This window comes from Budorcas taxicolor, chromosome 9 (genome assembly GCF_023091745.1).
Source record: "Budorcas taxicolor isolate Tak-1 chromosome 9, Takin1.1, whole genome shotgun sequence".
NCBI classification, from domain to species: Eukaryota; Metazoa; Chordata; class Mammalia; order Artiodactyla; family Bovidae; genus Budorcas; species Budorcas taxicolor.
In genome coordinates this window covers 44,761,025-44,769,834 of record NC_068918.1, presented here as the reverse complement: position 1 = coordinate 44,769,834, position 8,810 = coordinate 44,761,025, and the positions used below count along the sequence as shown (strand labels likewise).

Genomic DNA, 8,810 nt, shown 5'->3' with positions numbered 1-8,810 from the left:
CTTGAAGAGATCTCTAGTCTTTCCCATTCTGTTGTTTGCCTCTATTTCTTTGCATTGATTGCTGAGGAAGGCTTTCTTATCTCTCTTTGCTATTCTCTGGAACTCTGCATTCAGATGCTTATATCTTTCCTTTTCGCTTCTCTTCTTTTCGCAGCTATTTGTAAGGCCCCCCCAGACAGCCATTTTGCTTTTTTACATTTCTTTTCCATGGGGATGGTCTTGATCCCTGTCTCCTGTACAATGTCATGAACCTCCGTCCATAGTTCATCAGGCACTCTATCTATCAGATCTAGGCCCTTAAATCTATTTCTCACTTCCACTGTATAATCATAAGGGATTTGATTTAGGTCATACCTGAATGGTCTAGTGGTTTTCCCTACTTTCTTCAATTTCAGTCTGAATTTGGCAATAAGGAATTCATGATCTGAGCAACAGTCAGCTCCTGGTCTTGTTTTTGCTGACTGTATAGAGATTCTCCATCTTTTGCTGCAAAGAACATTATCAATCTGATTTTGGTGTTGACCATCCAGTGATGTCCATGTGTAGAGTCTTCTCTTGTGCTGTTGGAAGAGGGTGTTTGCTATGACCAGTGCATTTTCTTGGCAAAACTCTATTAGCCTTTGTCCTGCTTCATTCCATACTCCAAGGCCAAATTTGCCTGTTACTCCAGGTGTTTCTTGACTTCCTACTTTTGCATTCCAGTCCCCTAGAATGAAAAGGACATCTTTTTTGGGTGTTAGTTCTAAAAGGTCTTGTAGGCTTCATAGAACCATTCAACTTCAGCTTCTTCAGCATTACTAGTTGGGGCATAGACTTGGATTACTGTGATACTGAATGGTTTGCCTTGGAAACAAACAGATCATTCTGTCCTTTTTGAGACTGCATCCAAGTACTGCATTTTGGACTCTTTTGTTGACCATGATGGCTCCTCCGTTTCTTCTAAGGGATTCCTGCCTGCAGTAGTAGATATAATGGTCATCTGAGTTAAATTCACCCATTCCAGTCCATTTTAGTTCACTGATTCCTAGAATGTCAATGTTCACTCTTGCCATCTCCTGTTTGACCACTTCCAATTTGCCTTGATTCATGGACCTAACATTCCAGGTTCCTATGCAATATTGCTCTTTACGGCATCAGACCTTGCTTCTATCACCAGTCACATCCACAACTTGGTATTGTTTTTGCTTTGGCCCCATCCCTTCATTCTTTCTGGGGTTATTTCTGCACTGATCTCCAGTAGCATGTTGGGCACCTACTGACCTGGGGAGTTCCTCTTTCAGTATCCTATCATTTGGCCTCCATAGTCTTCTCCAAAACAGTTTTTCCTATTGCACTGATGGGCACACCTAGGCATGCACATGTGCGCACACACACACACACACACACACACACACACATAACACACTCTACTTCTCAGTCACAGCACATGACCTTCTGCAAAACAGGAACTGAGCAAATGCCTCTTTTCTGCCAGGCCTCCATGGGCACTTCTCCACAGAGCTCTCTGCCCACAGACCTAACTCACCTTAGTCATATTCAGGTGCTCCTTTCTCTGAAACAACTTACAGACCACCCTCTACCCAAATCTATTTGGTACCACTTCTGCATATTCTCAAACTGCCAATGTACCCTCTTGGGTTCGCATTATAGTCTCATTTGTTTATCATCTATAAGACTGTATGCCTCATTAGAGCAAGGGACTATGGCAGTTATTGCTGACTTTCTAGCATTTACACACTGTTGCAAGTTTCAGATGATCAGTAAGAAAGAATGCATTTTATTGACACAATCCAAAGACCATAAAATGAGGCATGGAGACAGGGAACAAAGATTTAAGATCTGATGTAATAGAATGAGCTTCTCTACAAATGCTGCCTCTGGGTTGCACTGTTAACCCACTGGAAACGGGGGAAAAAAGTTTTAAATTCATTAAATAAATTTGCAAGGCTAAAAAGTCAGTGCAAGAGTGATAGTGTGATATAGAGGAAAGAGTCAAAGCTTTGAAGTCTGGTCCATGTTGAGTCCTCTGTGAACTTGAGCAAATTAGTTTGCCTCACTTCCTTAAATGGAATAAAAACACCCATCTTGTACAATTTTGTTATAGAATAATGCTACCAGTAGTCGTTTTTACTTTTATATCTTCTCAAATTCTGCTTATACAATTCTGCTGCTACTGTACCTTAAGAGTTTCCTTTGCTTATTCATTTTGCCAGAGAATTATCAATGGACCTTGAGTTTTATTTTGCAGTAGACCATTTGGACGTATCAGGTTCTCCCTTCTCATTATTTAAGAATACACTTTAGGTTTTATTTTCAATTTAACTGCAATGATAACATGCACTGAAGATGATGGGGAAACTGGCTTCTGAGATTCTTGCTTTCCAGCTTGATTTTGTTCTCTTTAAAGATCTTTTATATTTAATGATTCTTGCTGTTCCTAAGACAATTTAAGTAAAATGCCATTATCATGCAATTCCTAATACTTTCTAAAAGTCTGTTAATAGCTGTCCTGGTCAAGGTATCAAACTATTCATCATTTTCCTGACAGAATCAAAAAGTCATGTTCATTCCTTCATATATTCACTCATTCATTCAAGTAGATAAAGTCAGTATAGTATTAATATCTATAAAAATATTGGTCAAGGTGTTCAATTTTTCTTATATCATGAATCTCTCCACTGTGCTGATAACCATTTCATGGGTGAACAAGGAGATGCCTATGATAAAATTTGACCAAGGCTTCTCAGTATAGAACAATGCTTTGCCTTTATGTAAAAATTTTTTCTTCACATTAAATTCAACATTTGTTTAGCAGTTCACAGATATAATTTGCATGCAGGGAGGAAAAAATGCATCTGACACCAAGCTATCATCTCACGTAAATGAAGGAAGGTGTAAAAATTATTTCTGGCCTTGTAATTAAATTCATTCTATTAATTTGATGCCTTGAACATTTCTACACTTACACCATTACAGAAGATTCTAATCACTGAGAGTTTTTTTTATAAACTGTATTACTACAATCTAATTTTGTTCAATAGTTTTCCTTATTTTCAAAGTGATATATTACGCATTGTACAATTTTTAAAGTAACGAACAGTAAAAACTCTTTCTAAAAATCTATAACTTTAATCAATAATTTTAACATTTGAGCATATTTTCTTCTAAACTTGTTTTCTACTCTTCAAAAATATTTATGTGGTCAAGATGACACTGATTATTTAATTCCTATTTTTTTCCCACTTATAGCAGTATTAGGAGAATTTTGCCATGTCATTAAGTAATTTTCCAAACACCATATTAATAATTTCTAATGTTATTTAAAAAGTCATTTAGTAAATAATTTTATATTTTTTAAGCAGTATGCAGAAGTTCTTTTCAAACCCTAGTTAAGTATAATTTAATAAACACTCAACAAAATATAACTAAAAAACACAAAATGTATTTTATGTTTTCTGTAAATGGAAAAGACAATAAATATTTTAGATTTCAAAAACTATTCAACTCTGCAGTGATAGTTCAAAAGTAGCCGTAGACTGTAAATGAAAGAGACTGTTTTTCAATAAAACTTTATATAGACACTGAAAATTTAATGTCATAAATTTCACATAGCAAAAAAAGTATCCTTGTTTTGATTTTCTTTGATCACTTAAAAATGTAAAAGCTATGCTTAGGCCTCAAGCCATGCAAACACAGATTGTGGCTGGATTTTTGTTCTTGAGATGTAGTTGGCAACCTCCACTCAGCAGCCTAGTTCCAAGAACCTTGGCTTCACCAAGTTTGAAAAAGTTCCATGAACACAGAAATGTGAATATATTCTTAAGGAGAGGTAAATAACTTTTATTAGGTGCTAAGAAATTCTTTTTTTTAATTTAAATTTGTTTATTTTAATTGGAGGCTAATTACTTTACAATATTGTATTGGTTTTGTCATACATCAACATAAATCCACCATGGGTATACACATGTTCCCCATTCTGAACCCCCCTCCCACCTCCCTCCCCGTACAATCCCTCTGGGTCATCCCAGTGCACCAGCCGCGAGTATCCTGTATCCTGCATGGAACCTGGGCTAGCGATTCGTTTCTTATATGATATTTTACGTGTTTCAATGCCATTCTCCCAAATCATCCCACCCTCGCCCTCTCCCACAGAGTCCAAAAGTCTGTTCTATACATCTGTGTCTCTTTTGCTGTCTCACATACACGGCTATCATTACCATCTTTCTAAATTCCATATATATGCGTTAGTATACTGTATTGGTGTTTTTCTTTCTGGCTTTCTTCACTCTGCATAATAGGCTCCAGTTTCATCCACCTCATTAGAACTGATTCAAATGTATTCTTTTTAATGGCTGAGTAATACTCCATTGTGTATATGTACCACAGCTTTCTTATCCATTCTTTTGCCAATGGACATCCAGGTTGCTTCCATGTCCTGGCTATTATAAACAGTGCTGCGATGAACATTGGGGTACACGTGTCTCTTTTAATTCTGGTTTCCTCAGTGTGTATGTCCAGCAGTGGGATTGCTGGGTCATAAGGCCGTTCTATTTCCAGTTTTTTAAGGAATCTCCACACTGTTCTCCATAGTGGCTGTACTAGTTTGCATTCCCACCAACAGTGTAAGAGGGTTCCCTTTTCTCAACACCCTCTCCAGCATTTATGGCTTGTAGACTTTTGGATCACAGCCATTCTGACCGGTGTGAAATGGTACCTCATTGTGGTTTTAATTTGCATTTCTCTGATAATGAGTGATGCTGAGCATCTTTTCATGTGTTTTTAGCCATCTGTATGTCTTCTTTGGAGAAATGTCTATTCAGTTCTTTGGCCCATTTTTTGATTGGGTCGTTTATTTTTCTGGGATTGAGCTGCAGGAGTTGCTTGTATATTTTTGAGAATAATTCTTTGTCAGTTGCTTCATTTGCTATTATTTTCTCCCATTCTGAAGGCTGTCTTTTCACCTTGCTTATAGTTTCCTTTGTTGTGCACAAGCTTTTAATTTTAATTAGGTCCTATTTGTTTATTTTTGCTTTTATAAGATATTCTTAAGCTTAAACTGTTTAAGAATTACTGTTCTAGATAATAGACCCAAAAGCACTTTGTAAACCACATGTGTGTGTTAGTCGCTCAGTCGTGTCCAACTGTTTATGACCCTGTGGACTGTAGCCTGCCAGGTTCCTCTGTCCGTGGGATTTCCCAGGCAAGAATACTGGAGTGGGTTGCCATTCCCTTCTCCAGGAGATCTTCCCAACCCAGGGATCAAACATGGGTCTCCCCTATTGTGGACAGATTCTTTACTGTCTGAGCCACCAGGGAAGCCCTTGTAAACCATAAATCATTATTAAAATACCTATTACTACTTTGAGAAGGCAATGGCACCCCACTCCAGTACTCTTGCCTGGAGAATCCCATGGATGGAGGAGCCTGGTAGGCTGCAGTCCATGGGGTCGCTGAGGGTCAGACATGACTGAGCGACTTCACTTTCACTTTTCACTTTCATGTATTGGAGAGGGAAATGTCAACCCACTCCAGTGTTCTTGCCTGGAGAATCCCAGGGACGGGGGAGCCTGGTGGGCTGCCATCTATGGGGTCGCACAGAGTCGGACACGACTGAAGTGACTTAGCATAGCATAGCATAGCATTAGTACTTTGCTTATGATACTTTTCACTCAGATACCAAGTGATCTGAAAAAAATTGATTAATGAAAATAAATGTAGGTAATTATCAGAATTCTATCTGAAAAACTGATACTCAAAATTCAAAGATCTTATGAACTGTAATCTAAAGAGGGACTAGATTACAAGTTAAATTACTAAAGACATTTAAAATAGAATCAATGGTTATTCTGATCAAGGTAATTAAAATATTTATTTATTGTTTCTTTTTTGACTGAGCCAAGAGCTTAGAAATAACAGTATTCATTCCTTCACTTTGTTTTTGTTAAGTTTTAAACTACAAAGTTAAAATAATCAGAGAATCCTAATTTACCATTCTGATTAATAAAAACTAGCCTGTGTATGGAGAAGGCAATGGCAACCCACTCCAGTACTCTTGCCTGGAAAATCCCATGGACCAAGGAGCCTGGTGGGCTACAGTTCATAGAGTCGCTAGGAGTCGGATGCGACTGAGCAACTTCACTTTTACGCATTGGAGAGGGAAATGGCAACCCTCTCCAGTGTTCTTGCCTGGAGAATCCCAGGAATGGGGGAGCCTGGTGGGCTGCCGTCTATGGGGTCACACAGGGTTGGACACTACTGAAGCGACTTAGCAGCAGCAGCAGCAGCAGCAGCAATAACTCGGACTCAGTGCTCCTTCCTGTTGCCAGGTGGCTGCAGTGGGCTCCCTCCAGGAGAGCAGAGTTTAGGCCTATGCCTTGGCAAATCCCACTGGAGGGAAGTGGGAAACACTTGAGTGGGGTCCTTTGCCCGGTTGCTTCTCAGTTAAGAGACCTCCCAGGTAGAACAGAATTAGCAAGTGAAGGGACAAACATTTCACCTCCAAAACTTTCCAAAGACAAATTCCTTTACATGGCCAGTTTAGAAGTCTGAGAGAAATGAGAGATTCTTTAATATGATTTTTAATTCAAAAATATTCCTGCTTCTTTGTATAAATGCAAACTCTGCTGGAATAGAGCTATTCAAAAAACCGTAAAGGATGATGCTATTAAAGTGTTGCACTCAATATGTCAGTAAATCTAGAAGACCCAGCAGTGCCCACAGGACTGGAAAAGGTCAATCCTCATCCCAATTCCCAAGAAGGATCGTACTAAAGAATGTTCAAACCATAGGACAGTTGTACTCATCTCCCATGCTAGCAAGGTCATGCTTAAAATCTTGCATGCTAGGCTTCAGCATTACTCAAACCAAGAACTTCTAGATGTCCAAGTTAGGTTTAGAAAAGAAGAGGAATCAAATTGCCAACATTCCCTGGATCATAGAGAAAGAAAGGGAATTTTAGAAAAATGTCTACTTCTGTTCCATCTACTACACTAAAGCCTTTGACTGTGTGGATCATAACAAACCATGGAAAGCTCTTAAAGAGACGGGAATACTAGACCATCTTATCTGTCTCCTGAGAAAGCTGTAGCAGGTCAAGAAGCAAGTCAGAATGCTGTATGGAAAAACTGATTGGTTCAGGATTGAGAAAGGAGTATAACAGGGCTGTCTGCTGTCATTCTGCTTATACCTATATGCTAAGCACATCATGAGAAATGCCGGGCAGGATGAGTTACAAGTGGAATGAAGATAGGTGCAAGAAACATCAACAACCTTGGATACGTGGATGATACCACTCTAATGGCAGAAAGTGAAGAGGAACTAAAGAGCCTCTTGATGAGGGTGAAGGAGGAGAGTGAAAGAGTTGGCTTAAAACTAAATGTTAAAAAACTAAGATCATGTTATCTGGCCCCATTACTTCAAGGCAAATGGAAGAAGAAAAGGTGAAAGTAGTGACAGATATCCTCTTCTTGGGCTCCAAAATCACTGTGGGTGGTGACTGTAGCCATGAAATCAGAAGACGATTGCTTCTTGGCAGGAAAGTTATGACAAACCCAGACAGTGTGGTGAAAAGCAGAGACATTACTCTGCTGGCAAATGTCCATATAGTCAAGGCTGTGGTCTTCCCAACGGTTATGTATTGGTGTGAGAGCTGGACTGAAAGAAGGCTGACAGCCAAAGAATTTATACCTTCAAACTGTGGTATTGAGAAGACTCCTGAGAGTCCCTTGGACTGCAAGGAGATCGAGCCAATCAATCTTAAGGGAAATCAACTCTGAATACTCTTTGCAAGGACTGATGCTGAAGCTGAAGCGCCAGTACTTTGGTCACCTGATGCCAACAACTGACTCACTGGAAAAGTCCCTGATACTGGGAAAGATTGAGGGCAGAAGGAGAACAGGGCATTAGAGGTTGAGATGACTGGATGGCATCACTGATGCAATGAACATGAACTTGGGCAAACTTCGGGAGACGGTGAGGGACAGGGAGGCCTGGCTAACTGCAGTCCATGGGGTTGCAAAGAGTCGAACACAACTTGGCGACTGAACAACAGTAACAACTGTAATTCTAGTTTAGTATAAATGTAAGTCATCAATGCAAACTGTTGAAATGCCAAATAAGAGAGATTTTCAGTTGATGTTATACGTCCCAGGCCTGCTTAACAGAATGGTTTTCAGCCAAGCAAGAAGAGAGCAGTAGGCTAAAATTATTCATAGCAACGTGTAGTTGAGTTTTGAAAGTTCTGACGTGTAACAGTAAGTGACCTTTCACCTATCCAGGTATGGACCACCCTCCAAGTGTGGTCCCTCTAGCAGCTGTAGCAATGATCTCTAGCCTAGTCCACACCCCCACCTACTGCTTCCCACACAGCTGTGTGGAGTCCTTGCTGCTTTTCCCCACCTTTACTTAGAAAGTGAAAGTGAAAGTGAAGTCGCTCAGTCGTGTCCGACTCTTTGCAACCCCGTGAACTGTAGCCTGGAGTGGGTTACCATTTCCTTCTCCAGGGGATCTTCCCAACCCAGGGATCAAACCTGGGTCTCCTGCATTGGAGGCAGACGCTTTAACCTCTGAGCCACCAGGGAAGCCCACCTTTACTTAGAGACTTGCTTTTATTCCACCTTCAAGCTACAGATCTAAACATGCACATGGGTTCCCAATTGTGTCTGACTCTTTGCAGCCCCATGGACGGTAGCTTGCCAGGCTCCTCTGTCCATTGGATTCTCCAGGCCAGAATACTGAAATGGGTTGTCATTTCCTCCTCCCGGGAGTTTTCCCTACCCAGGGATGGAACCTGCATCTCCTGCATTGGAAGG

At 40.1% G+C, this 8,810-nt stretch overlaps 1 non-coding gene across 1 annotated transcript; it reads right to left on the bottom strand.

Moving 5' to 3' along the window:
• Positions 1-8,507: 8,507 nt before the first annotated feature.
• Positions 8,508-8,579, bottom strand: TRNAW-CCA (transfer RNA tryptophan (anticodon CCA)). Its single transcript has one exon. It is a non-coding gene; the product is annotated as a tRNA-Trp (tRNA).
• Positions 8,580-8,810: the final 231 nt, after the last annotated feature.